We start from the raw sequence: 25,682 nt of genomic DNA, 5'->3' as shown, positions 1-25,682 counted from the left end.
CATAGTCCAGTAAACTGTGATCTATCATAATGTAGTCCAGTCTAGAGTACGTCCCGTGCACAGGGGAGAAGAAGGTGAAATCTTTTACTTTTGCATGCTGCAACCGCCACACATCCATCAGATGGCATTGGTGCAACCGTCTCCTAATCCTTCCTAATTGAACCTTACTTGTCCCCTGTGCCCGGGACGTACTATCTACAGAGGGTTCCAAACAGAAATTGAAATCTCCCGCCAGGACCACCTCCCCCTCTTGAAACTCCGTCAATTTAACCAGAACCTGTTTTAAGAAAGCAATCGGATTTCTATTCGGGCAATACACATTAGCTAAAGTGAGCGTTTTACTCCCCACATTGCCCTTGAGGAAGAGATAGCGACCTTCTGGGTCTGACAACCTATTTAACAAAGAAAATTTTGACATTTTAGAAAATCCATTTGCTACTCCCTTAGCTCTCCTGATGGGAGTGTCGCTATAAAACCACAAGGGCAATTTTGGAGAGTACAGCTTGATGTTTGAATCCAAGGTCAGATGGGTCTCCTGGAGAAATATTATATCTGCTTGATAGCATTAGAGTTCCTTTAAAATTTTATGTCTTTTACTCGGCGAGTTTACATTGTAAGATGAAAAATTTAACTCTAACATTATAGTTCCAGAAACATTTATCCAAACTCCTCAGTCATCCACTGCACAGCTGTAACCTCCCCTGCAGGTTTAGATCCCCCCCTCCCTTCGCCCCCCCTCCCCCACCCCTCCCCCGGCCAAACAACGGCCTTAAGCCAGCTAGTATGGGACATACTTACTCCCCTACTGCAAGCTTCTTTTTTATTTTTTAGGGGTGAGACTCCAAAGACAGCCACTGGTGTCCCACCTACCTCCTAAACGGAGGCAGGGGGGACAGGAGCTATGGAGACAGACCACCCAGCCCTATATTTTGCCCTCCCCAGCTTCCCCCACTCAAAGAACTGCACCCACCATCCGATTATATACCTATTAATTGGTAACCCCCCTCCCCCCTACAAACCCCTTAGGTCCTTCTAAACGTACAATAGACCCCATAATAGGCTCCCCAGCGGGGAGAAGAGAAGAAAAAAAAAAAAAACAGTCCCTCATTTCATTCGATATACAAAGTCCTTGATGTCTTCTCGGGGGCCCCGCTTAATGTGTGGTGACCGGGGTGGGAATGTCTAACTTTTCGCAAAAGTCCTGAATCTCCTCCGGGAACCTCATCCTAAGTGATCTGCCCTCCTTAATCACTAGCAGGGATGTTGGAAACCCCCAACTATATTTTATATTGGCCCTTCTTAGTTGTTCCAGGAGTAATCTAAGTTGCCTTCTCCGAGCCAGGGTACCTGCTGAAAGATCAGTAAAAATCTGTAGGTCTTTGTTTTCAAAACGGGCTGGGGAAACACCCCGTAAGTGAAATTTGACTATCACGTCTCGAGGAACATCTTCCCTCAAATTAGGAGGTTTTCTGATCCTATGAACCCTGTCGATCCTTAACGCTGCCTCATCCTGTCGACCCAAGATCGGGTTGAAAATTTTTTTCATCTTGATCACTAAGTCCTCATTTTGTTGTTCAGGGAGAGATCTAATGCGCAGATTTTGACGGCGGCTTTGATTTTCCTGTTCTTACAGCTTGTATGACAGTGTGCGATAATCGCTCTGTAATTTACTCATCTGCAATTTAAGCTCCGATATCTCCTTAGCCTGGTTACCTGACGTCTCCTCCACCTCCTCAACTCTGTGCAACAGGAGACCCATGTCCGTCCGCACGTTTAGTATTTCAGACTTTATAACGGTTTCAGGATTGGAAAACATTTCCAGCATTTCTGCCTTAGTGGGGAGTGAGACAATATTTGTTTGGCCCTCCATCTCGCTAATGGCAGAACCTCCTTCAAGCTCCAGGTCTTCTCTGGACCTCTCCCCCTGACCCCCCTTTTGTTTCGACTGATCTTTCTTTTTGTCTTTCGTTCCAACTTGTTTCGTATCTGTACCCGGGCTCTTTGAGCACGTCTCCTTGAGGTATTTTTGAATTGAACTCGAGTTTAGACTCTCCCTAGGGGTCTTGGGTTAGGCTGATTTTTGGGCGTGACCTCTCATACTCCACCAAAATTTCACTCCTCCTGTTGTAAAAAAAAAAAAAAAAATGTGGCTAAGCCTACCAGATCAGTCCCTCAGGTTCGCAGTGCATCCGGCTCCTGCGATCTTTGGAAACTGCAGCCCAAGATGGCTTGACTCTGGGCTTGCTAACTCTATGCTTAAGAGTGTAGTAGTTGGCTTACTGCCCAGTTCTCATGTATCCCACCTGGAGGGTTTCAAGTGCCAGACCATGGCTGTCCTGTTTCAGGGGCCACTGAGCTTGGCTTGGTAGGTGGGGAGTGGAGCCCCCAAACAACAAGCCAACGGGAATAACGCAAGCTCTCCCCTGAACACTCGACACCTCAGTTTTTTTTGTAGGCAAATCTCTGAAACACCCTTTATAGGCACCTGTTCCCACAGTTCTTCAAAATGGAAAGAAAGTATAGTTCATACCTGATGGGGATGTCTTCATGCGACTTGATCTTTCAAGAGGTTTGTCTGATATCCTGCAGGTCCTAGGCTATTGCTGCCTTATCACTTCAACCACCGGATGGATCCTACTGGATTGTAGGAAGGACCGCTGGAAGGGGGTTCAGCCAGGGGGGGAGACAATCCACCCAATATCTAGAAAGGAACGGAGTATCGCTCCCAGCCCAGAGCCGATACAGCCTGATGCCGGGATGATGCGAGGTGGCTTGCGCTTCTTGTGCAGGCAGACCTCGTTCGCCTCAGACTCTGAACCGGCCGCCAAACCACCTCCAGCGTCGACTCCTCATGGGGGGTACTCTTCCTTTTCGTGGCAGTACAGAAGCAGGGGGACTTGGGGCGTCTTTCCGGGCTCCTATCCACGGAGCGGCATCAGGCTCTCACCCCGCACCGCTCTTAAACTGCCTGGGCTGTCCAGCCTGCCTCCAATCCCTCACTCCAGTGCTGCCAACGGCCCCTCCCCCCACACAGACGTCTCACATCTGCATCCTCTCTCGTGCTCCACAAGCTGCATCTGGTGGCAGGTGATGTGGCAAGTGACAAGCTGCGTCTGGTGGCAGGTGACGTGGCAAATGACAAGTTGCCCATGAAAAACAGCATCTCACCTGGGCCTTGGCATAATTTTCTTTCACACAGCCGGTCCCCGGTGCCAAAAAGGTTGGGGACTGCTGCTCTAAAGTGTCTGCATTCAGAAAATATATAATGTTTGAGGGTTTTAACTAATCTTCAGGCCTAATTAGTTTTTAATCAAAACTTTGAAAAACTTTGAAAAAACATGACTGAACTGATGAAACAGGTGGACCGCCTGTGTGAAAGGGGCCTTAGTCTACCAATTTTCAACCGAACAAGCTGTCCTGCAGATATAGCAGTTTGAGGGTTGAGACAAACCATTTCACACTGACAGGTATACAATTTTCAGCTTTTATTTATTTATTTATGAAAAATCTTTATCCCAAAAGGAACAAAACTGTTGCTGCACCCGCTTATAAAGTCTTAGCTGGAGTTCAGCTTCAAAATGTTAGGGTAAATCTGCTAGTGCATTTTACACTCCCCTCCCACTGTCACTGCTGCTGTTCAAAGGTGTCTCTGTTGCTCCTTCATCCAGAGTTGGGGCACCCTAAAATACTTTCCTGATGATCAGGTGAAAACAGAGGTAAAAAAGCTAAAAAAAAAAAAAAAAAGAAAACGAATGCAGCCATCACATCTAATGATTGGTAGGCTGCAATATATTACATTTTTGGTTTTGGGTTTTATATATCCCTTTAAGCATAAATAGCTTGTTTTAAGGGCACATCAGGCCATAAATGTCATGAGACCCCAGGGTTTATTTAAAAGTCGGGCACATATTTTGCTTAGCTCAGTGAAGCCGTATATACTTTAATCATCCAAACATGTGCCAAGGAAATTCCTATTTTTTAATTCTACATATTGTTGGGCATTCATAGTAAACATATTCACTTGGCTAAGTGAAACGTTTACTCATTTAGTAAATAACCACAATGTAAAAAAAGTGCGAGCACACATCAGTGATTTACTGCATTAGACAGTAAATAGAATGTTTTTGTGTAGCACTTCTCAAAAGAAACATTTAGATGTTAAGATAAGCAAATACTGCCCTTTTTACACTGCCAATTAAACATAGCTGCAGTGTTTAAATTGCCCGTTGTGGCTATGAAATCATTGTGCACTTAGTATAAACATCAGGTGATTAATCTTGTCCATAGCATTTAATGGGATAAGTGATTAATTACACTTCTTAGAAGATGTTAAGTGATTCTGGCCAGGAAATGGCTGAAATAGAAAATGTAGATATTTTAACAAAAATTTATTCTAAAAACCTTTAAGGCAACATTATTAAGACATATGGTACAAAGTATTTAGGAAAAAAGCATCCGTTATTTTATTGATCTCAGTTTGCCCTTATCATCTTAGATTCATTTTCTTCTCTCCCTAACAAAATATACTTACTGGTGTCTGTTTAACCACTTCAGCCCCGGAAGGATTTACCCCCTTCCTGACCAGAGCACTTTTTGCGATACGGCACTGCGTTGTTTTGACTGACAATTGCGTGGTTGTGCGGCGTTGCACCCAAACAAAATCAACGTCCTTTTTTCCCCACAAATAGAGCTTTCTTTTGATGGTATTTGATTTATTTTTTGCGCTATAAACGAAAAAAGAGCGACAATTTTGAAAAAAGCAATATTTTTTACTTTTTGCTATAATAAATATCCCCCCAAAAATATAAAAAAACAAATTTTTTTCCTCAGTTTAGGCTGATATGTATTCTTCTACATATTTTTGGTAACCCCCCCCCCCCCCCCCGCAATAAGTGTATATTGATTGGTTTGCGCAAAAGTTATAACATCTACAAAATAGGAGATAGATTTGTGACATTTTTATTATTTATTTATTTTTTATTAGTAATGGCGGCGATCTCTTTTTATCATGACTGCGTCGGACAGATCGGACACTTTTGACACTATTTTAGGACCATTGACACTTATACAGCGATTGGCGCTATAAAAATGCACTGATTACTGTGTAAATGTCACTGGCAGGGAAGGGGATTAAACACTAGGGGGCGATCAAGGGGTTAAATGTGTTCCCTCAGTGTGTTCTAACTGTAGGGGGGGGGTGGGCTCACTAGAACATGACAGAGATCACTGCTTCTGATCACTGGGAGCATTGTACTGAGGCAGAACAGGGAAATGCCTTGTTTACATCTCACCGTTCTGCCTCTCAGTATCACGATCATGGGCCACTGCAGGCCATCGTGGGCCACCGGCGGACATAGAGTCCGCGGGACCCACAGGCACGCTCCCGCTAGCCTGCGATTTAATGGATACGGGTATGCCCATTTGCGCAGCCGTGCCATTCTGCTGATGTATATCATCGTGCGCTGGACGGCAAGCGGTTAATATAAATATAAGCATGGAAGATATAGATGAATATGGATCAGTGGTGGTCACTCATAAGGGGTGCCAGGGCCCACCTAATCCATGCGCCCGGCCCCTAATCTCCATGCAGGGCGCCAGATGTATGGATTTCAATGGGATCCCCTGCTGCCAGACACACCGCACAGTGTGAACCTAGCCTAAAACAAAGATAGAAGGGGCAGAAACAGAACCTTTGATAGAGCTGAAAACCAAACACTGATCCAGACCCACCCATTTTCCCTCCTGCAGTATGTTTTATGTAATTTATTTGGAACATTGTTTCAAGATTAGCATTTGTTTTTCATTTACTTTTTTTATCATGAAAAATTACATGGGTAACTTTTTCGTCATAAGGCTATCCCTGACCTGGTCAAGCAAAGATGGTGGGCAAGGACAGCAAGCCTGTAAATAAAACTATTACTCTGAAAGAAAAACTCTTAAATGATCACATTCATTGACATTTGGGTGTCCAGACTGGACCCTTGGTGGCCCTACATGCATTTCAGGTTTAAAATGAGAGTGTTTATCTCACAGTAAACAAGCAAAATACTGTACTGTAAATAGATACCTAGCATGTCACACTTTAAAATGACATATGCCTATAGAACTGCGCCAAACTACGGTATCTAAAAATCTGCATAGACTAAGCTTTAAAAGCATATACAGGTTACCAGTTTAGAGTTACACAGGATACTTGACAATAGAATTTTTGCTCTCGCTCTGATGTTCGCGATAATACTTCACATGTGTGGTGTGATCACTGTTTACATATGCATGAGGGACCTACATGAACATCCCTTGTGACAGCATATGCTGTGACAGGTCATCTTTATGGAGAGATCTCTCCTCTGTCCTTCAAAGCATCTGATCAAACTGAGATCAAACTGAGATCAAACTGAGATCAGTTTGAACAGATGCTTTTACAAACCGGTGGTTCAGTGAGACTTATTACATTTTGAGCATAGACTTGTCTTCCATTTCAATGCTATTGTATCTACCTATCACATGCAATTTGTGTTTGATGTATCCATTTTGTATATATAGTTTTTGTACTTGAATTGTATTGATTTTCTTCTATTTTTGTAATAAAATTATTTTATACCTACATTATCATATATGGTAGTGCCTTTAAAATCCCGCCCAAGGGGAACGTTCTGGTCTTTCTTACAAACCGGTAGCGGTTTGTTTACATGAGACTGAAACTTAGACTGGTGGTGCATTCATAAGGGCGCACGGGCGCTGCCCCCTTTCTCCTGCCACCCCTCTCTAGCACCAATAGATAGATTAGTGCATTTAGGCACCCGGCCCCTTTTTGGGTGCAGGGCGCTTGAATTATAGAGGTGGGGGGTGGTTTTGAAGCACCTGATTAGAGTCATAGGCTCTAAGAGGTGTCAAAAAAGGTGACCTGTGAGCGCCATGCAGTGAATGAATATTTGCTTTCCTAACACTTAACCGCCTCTCCGCCAATCAGGTGCTCAGATCTGTTACCCATCACCTGATTGGCTGAAATGACAAGCACTGTGATTGGACGCCAGGTGATATGGCACAGTGGCTGCCTTTGATGGGGCACAGTGGGAGCAATTGATGGGCGCAGTGGCGGCAATTTATGGGCACAGTGGCTGCGTTTGATGACACAGTGGCTGCGTTTGATGACACAGTGGCTGCATTTGATGGCACAGTGGCAGCAATTTATGGGCACAGTGGCTGCATTTTATGGGGCACAGTGGCTGCATTTGATGGCACAATGGCTGCGTTTGATGGCACAGTGGCGGCAATTGATGGGCACAGTGGCTGCATTTGATGGGCACAGTGGCTGCGTTTGATGGCACAGTGGCAGCAATTGATGGACACAGTGGCTGCGATTGATGGCACAGTGGCTTCGATTGATGGCACAGTGGCTGTGATTGATAGAACAGTGAGGCTGCAATTGATGGGGTTTTTTTCAGAATTTTTCAGTTTGTTTGCGCTCCCCCAAAAATTTTGAGCACCAGCTGCCACTGCCGAAACTGTAAGTGATACCTCACATGTGTGTTGTGTTCACTGTTTACATATGCATGCAGGACCCACGTGTGCATGAGAACAGGGGAACAGGGAGCTTTAAATAATAAAAAAATAAAAAAATATTTTTTTTTAATGTATTTACATTGTACATTTATTTTATTTTCTTGATCAACTTGATTGCTATCACAAGGAATTAACAACATTCCTTGTGATAGCATGGGCCATGACACATCCTCTTTATGGAGAGATCAAGGGTTGTTTAGAACCTATATCTCTCCGGTGGCCCTCAAAGCATCTGCTCAAATACAGATTGGTTTGATCAGATACTTTTACAAGCCGGTAGTGGCTTGTTTGAGAGTTGCAGGAAGCAGATGCCACCGGTCACATCCTTACCAGGCTCCCCGATCAGACTGGAGAGTCTGCTAAAGGGAGCAGTGGGAGGGGGGACTCTCCACTCGGGTCACCTTTACCATGTAAGTAATAGCTGTTTGAAAACCAGGATCATGGTTATAGCCTCAACTATGGTCCCGGTATAACCAATTCAACCTTAGGCCATTTATAAATGGCTTAAGGATGGGAAGTACTTTGACCAGGCAACTATGTCAACAGGACCTAAACCAGACATTTTCATAAATGAATAAACTGAAAAATCCAACAGTATTAACTACTTTCGACTTTTTTCGGGACAGCACAAACACCTGGCAAAGTTTAAGTGTATTCATTTCACCCAAAAAATCGAATAAAATATTGTAGTGACTACATGCACAATATTTATACACTTTTACTAGGCCCCGTTTTGAAAAGAAGAGATGGCAGGTAGCGTTTAATTAAAAAAAAAAATGTAGAGTATTATTTCACAGAGAAGGCAACCTAGAGAGAAGGACTTTAGGGGGACCATATGATGTCATTATATGCCTCTATAGCTATACTTGAAAACATACATATTGGTTGTATAAAACTGTAGCATTTTTTTACAAAAAGTTTAAAATATTGTTTAAAAAACATTGGAACCAGAACTCATGTTACATGTACACAACTGCAATGTTATTACCACCACACAGCCTCAACCTACTATTTCCTCCTTTCAATTTATCTCAAATTATATAAGGTGGTTCTCAAACTTTGGGCATATACATGACCTGCTATATATGCATCATCCTGTAGCGTTCAATAGCACTAGCTACAGACAGCAGTTTACAAAACAGCACTGAAATAAGGGCATTTCATGTAATTAGCAATTCACTATCCCCCTTGGTGTAGCCCGTGACAGGAAGTCCACTGTGACCGTAGCTGCCTCTTTCAGATGTAGGATGCCATACAGCAGAATATATATGTGGTTTTAATTCACGATGGTAAATAACCTAAAGCACTGCTTATGCATATAAACACCTCTGCATTTCACAATAAAATGGACCTTAAGCTATGGTCCATCCCTTGGTTCCTTTGTGATGATAATTTAGGACCTCATTGACATGATACAAACTATCTTTCATTTGAGAGCCACTTGAGATAAATTAGAAGGGGAAAATAGTTGGCTGAAGTTGTGAGGTGCCAATAATATCATAGTTGTATGTATGCATGTAACATAGGTCCTGGTGTAGTAGGTACATGCATGGTACACTCTGAGTAGGTCACATTGTCAACAAGACAAACAGCAGCCAGTTTTTAATAAAAAATCTGTAAAACAGTGTATTTATTTCATTAGAAAAATTAAATAGTGAGTGCACAGTTGTTAAATTTTACTAAACACTAAATGTCAACAACTTTTTTTTAAACATAACTGAAAGAAAAAAGTGTGAAAAAAGCACCCACAAAAAATAAAACAGTTGCTGCTGACACATAAAATATTATGGGGTTGATTTACTAACTGGAAAGTGCAAAATCTGGTGCAGCTGTGCATGGTAGCCAATCAGCTTCTAACTTCAGATGTTCAATAAAGCTTTGAAATAAAATGAAGCTGATTGGTTTCTATGTAGAACTGCACCAGTTTTTGCACTCTCCAGTTTTAGTAATTCAACCCCCTATATCACCCTGGAAAAACTCTATGGGGTCAAAATGAAATTTGAAATATTTTCTGTGCTAAGGTCCCAAACATTCCCTCTGTTGTCACAAAAAATCCTGTTTTTTGCCAAATATATTTATTTCCTATGATCATCAGCTCCCTCTAGTGGTCATAATTAGACATGTGCGGGTCGTTTTACAATACCACCGAATTTAACCGAATCTGAAATAACGAAAAAAAAAATTTGGACGAAATTTGAATAGTTTTCGAACACTTTTTGAATAGTTTTTGAATTCAAATAGTTTTCAAATTCGAGTTTGAAAAGTTTTCGAATTCAAATACTTTTCCAATTTCCAAAGAGAATTAAATAGAAAATAAAGGAATAGAATAGAAAAAATTGAAATTTAATAGAAAAGAATAGAATAGAAAATAAAATAATTGAATAGAAAATAATAGAATAGAATAAACAAATAAAAAAGAATATTATTAAAAAAAACAATAGAACAGAATAGATTAGAATAGAACGAATATAACCATTTCCCTAAATTCAAATAGAATCAATTTGAATTTGAATTTGAATAGAATAGAAAAGAATAGATTAGAATAGAAACATTATTTTCTGTTGTTTTTTTCTATAGTATTGTGTTATTTTCTATTCTATTCTACTCTATACTATTCTTTTCTATTCTATTAAAATTCAAATTGATTCTGTTTGAATTTTGGAAAATGGTTATATTATTTATATTCTATTCTATTGTTTTTTTAATTCTATTCTTTTCTATTCTATTCGAAGATGGTTATAATCTTTCTATATCATTCTATTTTTTTTTTCTATTCCATTCCTTTCTATTCTATTCGAATTGCAGAAGATGGTTATAATCTTTCTATTTTATTCTATTTTTTATTCTGTTCTATTCTTTTCTATTCTATTATATTCCATTCTATTTTGTTCTTTTATTTTCTATCCTTCTTTGTTCTGTTTTACTCTATTATATTATATTCTTTTATTTTCTGTTATATTCTATTCTATGATATTCATTTTTTTTTCTATTCTATTCCTTTATTTTCTATTCTATTAAAATTCTCTTTGGAAATTGGAAAATGATCCGAATTCGAAAACAATTCAAATTTTATGTGAAAACTTTTCTAATTGATCCAAAAACGAATAAACAAAACTAATTCCAAAAACAAATTAAACAAATGAAACAAATTTAACTAAACAAATTTATGTAAACAACAAATTGAAACAAAACACACTTTTTCGCTCTGCACATGTCTAGTCATAATACAGGAAATAATACAGGAAATATGCATTATATTCACTAGATGGATCTAACGATCATGGGCAAAAAACATATTAGACAAAATATGAAAGTATTCATGACAGGTAAGAAAATGCTTGAGATATTTGCAGAGCAATTTTTTTATAAATAGGCTTCTTTGTGATGTCTCCTAAATCTGCTATTGGAGTGTGCAAAACACAATTTAAATAAGGGCATAATAAGCAATGACTGCCAGCATCTAACTATTCCTGGAAACTCTCTAAGGCCCAGTTCACACCTATGCGTGTGTGTGGGCCACGTTTGCTCAGGTACAGTAGCCCATTCATTTGAATAAGCTGTCGTGCCTGCATTTCCTATAGGAAAAGGTGTATGCACCTTTTTAAAATGCATCCCGCAGAGAAACCGCATGGTCATTTTGCCCATGCGATTTCCCCGCGGTTCCTTCACCTGCACGCCCATTGCATTTTTACATGTGTAGGGGTGCCATTCAGTATCAATGGCAGCCCCATGCATTTTCTCACAGCAGCGTGTTTTCATTGCAGGTCGTCGCAGTTGTGGGAATCGCATTCATTCTCACACCCGCAGCCATTCGCATAGATGTGAACTGAGCCAAAAATCTGTCTACTCTAATATTCACTGAACAAAAGCTGATGGGAACCTAGACTTTTTATATGTAGGGGGCTGGCACATAAGAAAACCCTCATGACTGGCGCTTTTAAGCCACCTGACCACGTTTCAGAGACCAGTGAATTGTTAGTAACTTTTCGCTTTTTGGCGTGAAGAACCTTAATACATTGCCATTTTCTCTCTTTTTTTTTTTTGATTCATGAACGACTTGGGTTTGAATGAAAAATGAAGAGCAGGGCCCAGCAGCAAAACCCTGTGAAAACAGACCTACGGTCTTTACAAACATAGTCACAAATGCAATAAGCAGAAGAAAATATATAAAGCTATTTAATACAATAAATATTTTCAAGAGGTGTAAACAACCTACAGAGACTACTAATCCCGTTTGTTCTCATACGTATCAAAAAGCCACATACAATATAACTGACAGGAAATTGAAATCCTCCTAGTAGAATATCCTTTATATATATATATATGTGTTAAAATATATTCATTACTCATAGGTTCTTGTAACAGCCCCAGCCTAATGTGTACTGCACATTTATGGCCGGGAAGAGATATATGATTAATAAAAACTTCTCTGTAAAATGGCCGATGTTAACGACAATGTTTCATGTTATAAAGAGCATTCTATATTGAGACTGCTAGCCCGTGGAAGAAACTTCGAAAGAATGATACCTTATTTTAACATGCAGCTTATGTTTAATTTATATTTGAAGCCAGTAAAATAACACTGACATGCTCTGTTTGCTATTTTTGGGGTATATTATTTAAATGGCTAGTGGGAAAACTGTCTAAAACAGTCTAAAACAGTCTAAAACAGAAAGAAATACCCATCCCTAAAGATAAAGAAAGTATCATGGCACACTGGGCAAATGAGCTGGCACTCCCGAAAAAATGACAAACAAATGGGTCCACCGCTAATACCAACGCTTATTTCTTTTAGCATCAGAGGCTACAGATAAAACATGCCCCCTCTTTCTACATCAGTACACTGTTGACTGGTGTCAGGCACCTCAGCAATCACCTGTGCCTGTACCCCAAGAAAGTAGTGTTGGAAGTAAGTAGGGGTTATGAGGAACACATCTGATCCCACAGTCCAGTTTGCCATTAAGGCTTCAATCACATTGGCATTTGCATATTTTCTGCATGGAATGCATGTTCTTGCTGGCAAAGCTAGAAGAAGAACCTGCATAAAATATGCGCTGAAAGTACAGTTTAGATGCGTTTATGCATTTATACATATTTACATGTGTTTACACATTTGTACACATGTAAAATCTGCAGCTCTGTGCAGCCCTGGACGCACTGTGCCCCATTTTTTTTTTTGCATGCAGCTAAACGCACCATGCATTTTCACTTGTAGATGCAGCTGTGTGTACAGCCTCATTGATTACTATAGTGCGCATCTAAATCCTGACCTTTAAGTTGGCTGTAATTGGATGGAAACTCAGCCGATTAGCAGGGAGTGGCCAAATTTAATTCCATGTGTATCCATGCCTGTTCGACAGAAGTTGATCCTTAGGTTGACTTTTGTTAAACATGCTTGTTGAAAAAATTGTTCTCGATCAACTGACTGCAGCTACTGATCGGTGCCATCTGACAGTGGAAAGTCCTGCCGTCGGTATACAATGTCCCAGTGGGGAGGATTCCTCCATCCACCTCACTTGTATAATGCATATAAATGGATAAAGGCCATCAATTAAGCATTCATGCTTAATTACAGCCTATTTTCTATGGCTGGCCATAGATGGAGCAAATTTCTTTCCTGCAACCACAGACAGTTTTGACAGGGGAGTCCATCCCGCTGAGCCATTGTGTTGGGGGGGGGGAGTAGAGGAAAGCCATCCCTGCCAGAGAACACAGTGATTACTGCTAGCGGTTATAACACCTGCTCTCCATAATCGCATCTAAAATCTGTCAGGCTGATTGATCAACTTGGGTAAATTCAGTCTGCCCATACATGGCCTGAATCGTGGCCGGTTCCTGCTGAACCGGCCGAGATTCAGACCATCTATGGCCAGCTTTAGGCAAATTACAGTATGACGTGCTTATAAAACAGCATTCCTCCTACAATTATACATGCATAGTATCTTCTACGATTATATGTGCATGACAACTAATTTCTTCAAAAACTGTTTTACAAAAATGCATCTTTAGCTGACATCCATAAAACTGTATAGGGCAGAAAAGGAATTAGCTGTGTCCTTTCTTTGCTGTACTTGTTATGATGGAAGTAGGGAGGAGCTCCTAGTTCAGTCTGAACACAGGTTTGGACTAAACTTTGCTTGTTCAGACAATCTTAAAAAATTCCGGACTTTCAGAAGTTTTTCTCCTGCTACTATATATTATAGTTTCCTTTCTCCTTTCAATGGTTGTTAACCTCCCTGGCGGTATGATTATTTTAGATTTTTGGTGCTGAAAGCGGTACCATTATTTTGCATGGAAATTTGGCGTTTCATATTGTAGGCCTGTAATTCTTAGGAATAACTCACTTTAATCTGTCCAAACCAGAGTCTAATAGACATCCTGGGTATGATAAAGTTTGAAACATGAAATGATAAATTATAATATAATAAATAACTATAAGTAATTATACCAAATAATAAAATAATAATAGTAAAAATTATTCAATAATGTAATCAAATCAAAAACACTGAAATTTGCTCAGTTGCAGAATTGTCGCTGTCATTACTTTTCAGTGTTTGATGGTGAATTTTCCCACAAATCACTATCGCTCAATTCTGCGAGTGATTCTAATTTATTATCGCTGTTTTATAGCTGGTCTAAAACCCCTTTTGATGTAAAGGGACGGTTTGGTTGCTATGCAGAGAGATTCCACACAAGGACACGTGTGGAGTCTAAACATAAACATAGGCCAGGTGGTTCTTTCCTTGTTCTGAGTGGACATTCAGGAACATCCTCAAAACGAGTGCTCGCAGTGCAGCCCCGTGGCCACGCTGCTGCTTGATCCTGTGACCATTATGATCACAGGATCCAGCTGAGCAGAAATCGGGATATGGGCGCTGTGATTGGCCCTCCCGATCATGTGACGGCTGTGTCCAATCACAGCCGTCACAATGTAAACAGAGATGCGTGTCTCTGTGACAGTTCTCCCCGCCAAGCTCAATGTGAGAACTCAGTGCAAGGGGGAGAGGGGGAATCTGCAGCTCTGTGACAGTTCTCTGTGTAAGGATGATTTTATACAGAGAGCTGTCACAGATCCCCCCCACAAACAGTATACCAAGCACCACTGATACCCCTGTCCTCATACACATGTCAGTGTCCCAATAAAACATCTGTCTGTCCCCATCACATCTGTCTGTCCCCATCACATCTGTACCAGTGCACAAAACATCTGTCTGTCCCCATCACATCTGTCTGTCCCCATCACATCTGTACCAGTGCACAAAACATCTGTCTGTCCCCATCACATCTGTCTGTCCCCATCACACCTGTCACACTGCACAAAACATCTGTCTGTCCCCATCACATCTGTCTGTCCCCATCACACCTGTCACACTGCACAAAACATCTGTCTGTCCCCATTACATCTGTACCAGTGCACAAAACATCTGTCTGTCCCCATCACATCTGTACCAGTGCACAAAACATCTGTCTGTCCCCATCACATCTGTCACACTGCACAAAACATCTGTCTGTCCCCATCACATCTGTCTGTCCCCATCACATCTGTCACACTGCACAAAACATCTGTCTGTCCCCATTACATCTGTACCAGTGCACAAAACATCTGTCTGTCCCCATCACATCTGTACCAGTGCACAAAACATCTGTCTGTCCCCATCACATCTGTACCAGTGCACAAAACATCTATCTGTCCCCATCACATCTGTCTGTCCCCATCACATCTGTACCAGTGCACAAAACATCTGTCTGTCCCCATCACATCTGTACCAGTGCACAAAACATCTATCTGTCCCCATCACATCTGTCTGTCCCCATCACATCTGTCACACTGCACAAAACATCTGTCTGTCCCCATCACATCTGTCTGTCCCCATCACATCTGTCACACTGCACAAAACATCTGTCTGTCCCCATTACATCTGTACCAGTGCACAAAACATCTGTCTGTCCCCATCACATCTGTACCAGTGCACAAAACATCTGTCTGTCCCCATCACATCTGTACCAGTGCACAAAACATCTGTCTGTCCCCATCACATCTGTACCAGTGCACAAAACATCTGTCTGTCCCCATCACATCTGTACCAGTGCACAAAACATCTATCTGTCCCCATCACATCTGTCTGTCCCCATCACATCTGTACCAGTGCACAAAACATCTGTCTGTCCCCATCACATCTGTACCAGTGCACAAAACATCTATCTGTCCCCATCACATCTGTCTGTCCCCATCACATCTGTCACACTGCACAAAACATCTGTCTGTCCCCATCACATCTGTCTGTCCCCATCACATCTGTCACACTGCACAAAACATCTGTCTGTCCCCATTACATCTGTACCAGTGCACAAAACATCTGTCTGTCCCCATCACATCTGTACCAGTGCACAAAACATCTGTCTGTCCCCATCACATCTGTACCAGTGCACAAAACATCTGTCTGTCCCCATCACATCTGTACCAGTGCACAAAACATCTGTCTGTCCCCATCACATCTGTACCAGTGCACAAAACATCTATCTGTCCCCATCACATCTGTCTGTCCCCATCACATCTGTCACACTGCACAAAACATCTGTCTGTCCCCATCACATCTGTCTGTCCCCATCACATCTGTCACACTGCACAAAACATCTGTCTGTCCCCATTACATCTGTACCAGTGCACAAAACATCTGTCTGTCCCCATCACATCTGTACCAGTGCACAAAACATCTGTCTGTCCCCATCACATCTGTACCAGTGCACAAAACATCTGTCTGTCCCCATCACATCTGTACCAGTGCACAAAACATCTATCTGTCCCCATCACATCTGTCTGTCCCCATCACATCTGTCACACTGCACAAAACATCTGTCTGTCCCCATCACATCTGTCTGTCCCCATCACATCTGTCACACTGCACAAAACATCTGTCTGCCCCCATTACATCTGTACCAGTGCACAAAACATCTGTCTATCCCCATCATATCTGTCACCGTGCACAAAACATCTGTCTGCCCCCCATCACCGCCAACACCAAATAAACCTGATTTGAGTTATTTTTAACAAAGAAATGTAGCAGCATCATTTTTGGTCAAAATTTATGAAGATAAATTACTCATTTGCAAAATTTTATAACAGAAACTGAGAAAAATGCATTTATTTTTTGCAAATTTTCTGTATTTTTTAATTTGTAGCGTAAAAAATAAACCCCCCCAGCGGCGATTAAATACCAACAAAAGAAAGCTCTATTTGTGTGAAAAAAATGATAAAAATGTCATTTGGGTCCAGTGTTGTATAACAGCGCAATTGTCATTGAAAATGCAACAGCGCTGAAAGCAGAAAAAAATTGGTATAGTAAGTGGTAATATATGGTAAGTGGTTAAAGACTGTCTATAGTAAATATTTCATGGGGTTTCTTAATAAAAATCCTTTTTTTTTATATCAAATCTTTTTTTTATTTTTCTAATGCTTATTCCATACAAAAGAGGAAAAATTATTTTTAAACAAATAAACAACATAAAGAAATTGCCATCGTTTCATTTCTTAATATAATATTCATAAAGAAAAACAACAGCAAAGACAATAAAAACACCAAAGACTCATGATAAACTAACAAAACGAACCAACAACAAACATACACCTCTCATTGATTTCCAATTGGGTTTGCGTTGTTCAACTCTCATCATCTTAATTTGTTATAAATCAGTCTCCTCATCCCCACCCCCCTCCCCCTCCCCCTCACCAGCCCCTCCACATGAACTATCATACAGTAGGTTAACAGGTTAGTAGGTAAGTCAACCCAATAGTGCCAGATTTTAATGAATTTTTGAGGGACTCCTCTATGTTTGTATGTTAGTCTTTCTTTTTTTAATATATAATTAATATTTTATTGCCCCATTGTTTATGGATTGGTGGAGTCTTAGCAATCCACTTTTGTAGGATAGTTTTGCAGGCTAAATAGAGAGATCTAGATCTTAATAAAAATCCCTAAATTGTATACACTATTTATAGTATTATGGGTGGTAGCATTTGAGCTCTAGGCCTGTCTTCAAATTTCATTCCTCTGCTATCTTTGTTTCTTATAACATTACTTCTGTCAGGTTTAAGCTATTGAAAAATACATACACACAAGTTAAAGGTGTCTAGTGTTCTCATTATAAAAAGTAGCACAATATGTTTATGTATTGCGACTCCCAGCGTATTGTCTGATCAGTATTAACAGTTTTAATATGTCTCATAGAACTTGACATTAGGGTATTCAGAAAAAGTACATCCTGTATAAAACTATAGTCATTTGGGGATGATAACACATTTCTCTTTCCGCATGCATAATTTTGTGTCCATTCCCTTATCCCTGTGGAGGGTACAAGCACATTTTTAAATACAGAAGTCAGCTACACTAAGCAAGGAACAAACTGCAGAAATGCTCATATTTTTTATCCTATTACAATAAAATAATTTCTGCATCAGCAACAATTTTCCCAAACAGGTGCATAATTTTTCACACAGCATATTAGAAAGATCAGTGCAGAGAATACAGTTAAGCTCTACATGAATACTAAAAATGAAAGCAAAGCTTTATACTGTTATAAACTCAGGAGCGAAGAATGTACACAACACAAGTCTACCTAAGCACTGGGGAAATGCTTTAAATAAGACATTCTTTACTGGAACAAACAATTCCATTTAATCATAAACTAGGTAACACCTTATAATCCAAGAAGGAAAAAAAAAAGTGATTATATTTGCTTATGATTTTTTTTTTGACCAGGGGTGATAATCCTGGCTTTAGCATAATAGCACTTTGGGTGAAGGAAACTGACAAACAAATGCTTTTTCTTGTAACTTTTTCTTTTAAGAGATATCATCTGCTTCAGATAGATAGTATATCAAATGTTAACTGGATTCATGACCTAACCCAATATGTGTCATACGATAACATAACAAGAAGTGAATAATACATGTTGTAATTATTCTCCCCTTTTTAGCCATCACTCACTTGCTTTCACTGGTCATTCACTGACATATAAAAGATAGCCCCTCCCCCACTGACGTGTTCTTTTTTTTGGGGTCTGCTCTGCGGCCACCTGTGGATTGCAGTGGTAAGTACTTTGTTTGCTGCAAGGATATCCCCCTACCGCACGACCCCTCTCATGGAGTTGGAAGACCCTGAATGTTGGATGGTAAAGCCTCTTGAAACTGGATATCCCTTGTGCCAGGTCACGGGCAAAGTAGCTTAGATAGCACAAATATATTATAGGTGTGGTATTAGTAAGCTCTGCAATGTCACCATTGGGGTTTTCCTGTCTTTGTCTTCAGTCTGAGAGCGGCGGTGGATGATGTCACAGAGGGGAAGGAGATGGGCGGCACAGGATAGCGACCGCCAGTCACCAAGCAGCAGCTTAAACAGTCTTAGAACCTCCGAACAGTTAAGGTGTAGAGATGTAAAGTTCTGACTTGTATCTATAACTGGCCTCTGAGCGAAGTCAGTTATAATCTGTTATTTAACATCATGTTGTATGTCAGTTTGATGCAATGTTTTATCCAAATTGAATGCATATGTTCTGGACTCTGTGTCATGAACCAGATAAGACCAGAACTGTGTGGACTGCAACAGAGGAAACCCAGACGTGTATAAGTGAAAATATAAATGATTTATTAAAGATAAATGAATAAATATAACACGACCACCTCCAATATCACTCAGTGCACCACAACCAATACAAAACAGAACCCCACAAATAATAATAATAACAGAACAAATATTTACAAGTAAGGGAAATATCGAGATCATAAACAGAGCCAGGCCAGGGTCGTCAACGGGAGGTCAGCAGCTGGGGAAGGGAAACAAACAGGACAAGACAGGATGGAAGGATCACAGGAGGGACGGGTCAGATACAAGGCTCAGGGTCCAGAGCAAGGAAACAGACAGGGAACAGGAACAACAGGAATCAGGTCTCAAGAACAGGAATCAGGTAAACAGGATGCAGGCTGCAGGTCAGGGCTCAAGGAAAATACCAGGGCAGGATGAGTGTGTACTTGCCGGGTATTTATACTGCAGCTACTAATTAAGGTCAGGTGACACCTGTCTGCAGAGAGGAATACCTGCTCCATACTGCCAGGATTCCTCCGCTGGTGGACGCCAGTACTGTGGCCCAAAGGTGACAGAATACCAGCAGGAAAAAGCTCTTCTGACAGCTCCAAACAGCCAGGAGACACCTGCTGGTGGACCTCAGTACTGCACGCCAAATAATCGATATTACCAGCGGAGGGGACCTTTCCTGACACTCTGTAATATCAAATATATTTCACACAGTGTTTCACAAAAGTTTTTTTTTTATCTCAAATAAAGTCTTAGGGCTGGCAGAGGAATTGGTTTCTCTCCTCTCTCTGCGGTCCTGCCAGTTTTCTCTTGTGTGGTAAAGACTTGTTGCTGTTTACTCCCTTGCTGTGCTGTGTGTTCCCGGGGTTTAGACAGTCTGAAGGTTTTGTCTCAGATTCTGTGTCTCCTGTCTGCCTCTGGAAGGCTGTCTGACCTCACCTGCTGCTGCTTAAGTAAGTAGATACAAGCGGATGAGTCTTAAAGAGACAAGGTACCTGTTTTTTTCTTGGTGACAGAATTATGTTTTTTTCCATATTTTTCTTGCACATATGAGCTCACCACACCTGTCAGTGTCACAGAAGATTAGCGAAGGTACGAGGGGGTGGCGTGGGACATATCTTCAAAAGAGTGCTTAAGGAATGCTCAAGGAATACAGTATGGTGTTTTGCATGATTTTAGGAGCAGAAACCCAAAACGCAAACACTCCAGAAAAATGAAGACCCGCCACTGGTCATCCCCTGACCAGGACAATATGCATTCCTCACATTCCCGCACAGAGTGGCTTTCATGCTCCTTAAGCAGCTCACGTGGCAATGGCTTACATGCGTTTACATAAGCGCAATAGAAAGTGCCTTGCCCAGCCCTGTAGCAAACATTGGCTGTTAATCGGCATGGATTGCCTCAAATGCCAATGGATAAGGAACAGGCAAGACCCAGGCCCAACCATCGCAAACGCACGTGGATATTTCCAAATGTGAAAAAGGAAGAACTTCTTTTCCCATAATGACGGAGTTAAAAGCTCATTGATGAAGAATGGGAGAGATGTGATAAGAAGACCAATTTACAGTAAAGGTCTCCAAGCTTTATCCAATGAAGCTGGCTGATGCATGTTTAAGCAATGCACTTCCAGGAGTGGATAGGGCCTGCCAGCATCAGGTGCGCAAGTGTCTTTGCCTTTTAATACCTTTAGGAATCCCACTGGTTGAAAAAATGTACTTAAGGCTGGTTCACACTGCATGCAGTCCAATGCATTTTTATTAGAGTCAAAAATGCATGAACAGTGTTTACCATGGATTCCAATGGCCTACCTCAGACCGGTGCTGTGTGTTCCAGTACAGTCAACTAAAGGAGAACAGGTTGCATTTTTTCTCTATGGAACATATCTATAACATGGCAAACGCATTGAAAAAGCACCTGAACACCTTAAAGTGTGCATGCAGAAAAACCTCTTCAACTCAGAAATTGTGGTGAACTGGCCTGCAGACTTGCAGAAAATTTATACTGTGCCAGGATTTTGCCTATGGACTAGCGAAAATGTTTAAAGCATTAACAAATGGTCTTTAATTCAAGTGGAACCTGCAGGAGTGGACATGGTTTGGGAGGACTTGAACCTGACTGCTGACTTTTGGCCTGAGGCTTCAATAGACCTAGTCCTCGGGCTGGCACATTCAGTCACAGCCATGAGAGCTTTGTAGTTGCGCCACTGGAGGGTACATGATGCTTCTACACAAGCCCTTTGTTACATTCTCCATAAAAGAAGGTTGTTGTTTGGCAAAGTGCTGGATGAAGCGAGTGACAGAAGAAATGTCAACAATGTGATCACAGTCTAACAAGAGGAAGCAGCCATCTTTTTGCTCAATTGGTCGATCTTCAGAAGGGTTCAGGAGGCCAAATCTAATAGGTCACACTGAAATTTACCAGATCACAACGAAGGGGGCTCAAACTTCCTGTGTACATGGAATCCAATCCAGAGCAGGCTGCTAGACATTTGGAAAGTCTTTTTGAAGGTAAGCCCATCTAGTGTCTTCCAGTGGGAGCCAGGATAGCCTCCTTTTTGGAAGGTTTGGGCAACAAACATCAAAGATAGTTAGCTGGGAGTACAATCACCACATCCTTTCATTCATGACCAACAGATCTCAAGAAGAAAGAATTACTGCAATATTACATATAAGAATTATACTGCAACAAGTCCATAGTGCTGGTGCAGCTAAAAGAACAATTCTTGGTGTTTCTCCCCATTCTTTCTAGTACCCAAGGCTTCAGGAGCTTTCCCTACTGTCTGGGTTTGAAGACATCGAATGGGTACATACACAACAAAAGGTTCAAGTCCGTGCAAACAGTCATGGCGATAGTTCAGCATGAGGACCAGTTAGAGTCAATCAACCTGCCGGACGTATACTTCCATATACCAATCAGTGTGAAACACCAGAGACATCTGAGATTTGCAGTGACTGGCTGTCACTTCCAGTTTAGGTGTCTGCCATTTTTAAAATTTGGAATGGCACCAAGAAACTTTTTGAACATTTTGAAGGCAGTAGTGGCAGTAATTTGTCTTTGAGGGTAAGACCCTGCCGTTACTTGGACAATGTTTTGATTGTCACAGGGGTAAGCCAGGAGCTGGCAAAGCATCACAACCTTGTCCTAGAAATCCTTTTCCAAGTTCAGTCGACTAGTCAACAAACAGGAAAAGCAGTTAACCCCTTCTTAAGCTATGAAGGATCTTGGAGTAGTTTTTCATACCCATATATGTCAAGAGGTTTTTCAAAACAGCAAATGAAAATTTGCGTATGAAGAGTCATTGAGACAGCATTTATGTCATCAAGGAATTGCATTGTCGCCATTGGGAAATTTCGCTGCAGCCATTCCAGTGCTGCCTTGGGCCAGGTGGCACATGGGGGGGCTTTTCAATTTGCCTTCCTCTGGCAATAGAATGGGCTGCCTATTGATCAGAAAGTCTTTGTGTCTGCACAAATTTGCAAGAACTGGAGTTTTGGACACTAGTTTGCCTCTCAGCCCAGGAGATGGAATAATTCTGACGTCGGATGCCAGTCTGCCTCCATTCTGAAGAGACAAATGCAAGGCCATTGGAGCCTAGTGGAATGCAGATGCTCTGACTGACTTAATTGTAAGGCAGTTTTTTTCCTAACATTGCAAGCCTTTCAGGATCTTTCTCCAAGGGGTCCAAGTAAATTTGATTGGCAACAAGACAACAGTAGCTTACATTGCCCACCAAGGGGGAACCAAGTGTCTGTCTTTTCCTGTTACTTTTCAAAACAAACTTTTCACTGGACGGAGAGATACTTACAGGCAGTTAAAGGCAGTCTACTTACCGGGAAAAAAGGATCCACTAACGGATCAGTTAGGCAAATTATTTTCCAACAATAAGTACCCCTTTATCAAATACTTACCATAATTTTCCTTTCCTGGCCTATCCTCTCATCAGCACAGGACTTCCTCCCTAGTGGCCTGTTGCAGGCTAGATTATCAAACATGTTAGTGGGGGGGGTCCTCTCTTTTATTCAGCTAGGAAAAGGTGGTCGTGTGGGCGCCAGATAAGGCGTTAACCCATTGTGTGCTGACTTGAGGATAGGCCAGGAAAGGAAAATTATGGTAAGTATTTGATAACAATTTTCCATATTCTCTGCAGTTTTATTTAGGAATGAATTACATCATTTGTACATAGCAAAATATCTGCAGACTTTAGGGGTTATTTAAAGGGAAATTCCAGGTATGGATATTTTATACATAGTTACATGACTAATGACAAATGGAACTTTGCATACACCATAACTGGTTGATGCACCTGGAAGCCTGAAATCACCGAAGTGGACAGCACTACTTCTGTGTCCTATGCTGAGTGTCTGCCCTTCTGCATTCTGAACATAGGAAGTCGGCCGCTCAGTACTGGTGTCATTCAGAGAATGCTTTGATTGGATGAGGTGAAAAGGCAGGGCGGTGAAGTCTATACGTATCACACCTCATGTTGATTATGCAGAACAATATCAATTACCCATTGTTTTGTTTAGTGATTCCACTACCTCTGTCAACATAGGGAACTCACCAGAACGTAAGGACCTCGATATTTCAAGGAGGTCATAAATACATGAACAATCATACTCTCTTATACTTCTTATCCTCTCATCTTTAGCTATCCACTGCTGAATAACGAGACAATTTTGCATAGTATTACTCCAACTGCACAACATCCCTTCAAATTTCATCATTCATAAACCATAGCAAAAAATTTAAAAATTCCACATAGTGTTAAACCATAAAGATTTTATTAAAAAAAACCCCATAAAAACAAGAACTACTTACATGGAACAGTGCTTCCCATCGCAATGATTAAGAACGCAGAACCGATGCACCATCAGAAAGGAGATGATGTTATTAGCTGTAGTAGGGCTCACATAAGACTCAAAAAGCCACTGTGCATAATGTAGCGCCACTTTCTGATGTGTTTTGTCACTAGAAGATTTTGTCTCACTTGATCTTAATCGGTATGATTGGAAGCACTGTTCCATGTGAGTGGCTCTTGTCTTTACTGACTTTTTAATAAAAATCTTTATGGTTTTTAAATAAGACATCACCTTACTGCAAAATGTTTTTTGGAAAACAATTATACAATTTCCCTTCCACTCTTCCTCTCTTGGTATAGCAACTACATCATATTGTTCAGCCATTGCTATACAATTGCAGTCATGAGGTAGAAATGAGGAAAGCAGGACTTTGGAACACAATAGTTTTCTAAAGAGTCAGCGTAATAATATTTAGTTAGCTGGACATAGTTTTTGTGATCCTGGAAAATGTGTTTCCTAAGACAACCATATCAAACTGATCTGTATTATTGGAACACAAATATATTGTAAGATCCCACTTTAGGCCCCAACCCTGAGGATGTACGCCTAGCTCACTCTATGTTATATTGACTGGAAAAATATTTAAACCATGCAAGGTATGCATTATATTGTAAGTGTACATGATAGCTATGACACTTATATTTGTACAGTTACACTGTAACCCCTATTGAATATTATGTTGTTTTCAGACAATGCAGAACTGTGTCACAATTATCACAATACAGCATGTGTTGTTAACTAGATTTAAGCTTCTTATACACTTGGCCATCATTTACTGTGGTCACGGAAAAACGCAAAACGCTGCAAAAATCACACTACTAGTGTACAGTACGTGAAGCCTTAGTTGTGTTATGATTATAAGATTAACACCAGAGTTCCAAATACTATTTCCAGCTGTAATTTCTGAACCTGATTTGCACTGCTTATTCCCCTCACCTCCTTTAAAGCAGTGAAAAAAAAAGGACATCAGTTTTATTTGAGTACAACCTCGACAGGACCGCGCAATTGTAGTTAAAGTAACGCAGTGCCGTATTGCAAAAAATGGCCTGGCCATGAAGAAGGTACAAACCTTTCAGAGGACAACTGGTTAAAGAGTCTCTAAAAATTTGAAAATTTGAAAAAATGCCTTTGAAATAACAAACCTCAACTCTTTGAGGACATATAAGTGTAAACCATCTGGTCCAGGTGCTTAATTCATCTTTATTTATTATAGGTACTTATATAGCGCTGAAAATGTATGAAATGCTTTACATGTACAGTATATTGTACATTCACATCAGTTCCTGCCCTCAAGGAGTTTACAATCTAAGGTCCCTATTTCGCATTCATACAAACATATACTAGGACCAATTTAGACAGTAGACAATTAACTTACCAGCATGTCTTTGGAGTGTGGGAGTGTGTACTATTTATCTAAAGGTTCCTGGGCCATATCAATTTTGAGCCATTTGGGTTCTTTTGGGGCTATGTAATTTTATCCCTATTATTGTTTTGAGCTCCCCTATTTTCCTTTGATAAGAAAGAGCTGAAAAGGTATTTAATACATTTGTCTTCTCTTTGTGCCCAGTCACCAACTCTATATTATTTTGCAAATGGCCTACTTGCTTAGACCTGACAGTTTTATCATTAATACTATATATTTGAAGATTTTTTTGGAATTTATCCTACTTTC

The 25,682-nt window shown here is 40.7% G+C and overlaps 1 protein-coding gene across 12 annotated transcripts in view; it reads right to left on the bottom strand.

The window, feature by feature from the left end:
* Positions 1-25,682, bottom strand: part of LOC141144787 (poly(rC)-binding protein 3-like) — a 1,428,155-nt gene that overhangs the window by 524,253 nt on the left and 878,220 nt on the right. The window contains exon 5 of one of the 12 annotated variants that reach the window (XM_073630803.1): positions 4,532-4,724. The exons of the other annotated variants lie outside the window; for them this stretch is intronic. The gene's annotated coding sequence lies outside the window, so the exon portion shown is untranslated. The remainder of the gene's footprint in view (positions 1-4,531; positions 4,725-25,682) is intronic. 12 annotated transcript variants of the gene reach the window in all.

Source organism: Aquarana catesbeiana, linkage group LG05 (assembly GCF_042186555.1).
Source record: "Aquarana catesbeiana isolate 2022-GZ linkage group LG05, ASM4218655v1, whole genome shotgun sequence".
Lineage (NCBI taxonomy): Eukaryota > Metazoa > Chordata > Amphibia > Anura > Ranidae > Aquarana > Aquarana catesbeiana.
This window is presented reverse-complemented; position numbering and strand designations above follow the sequence as displayed.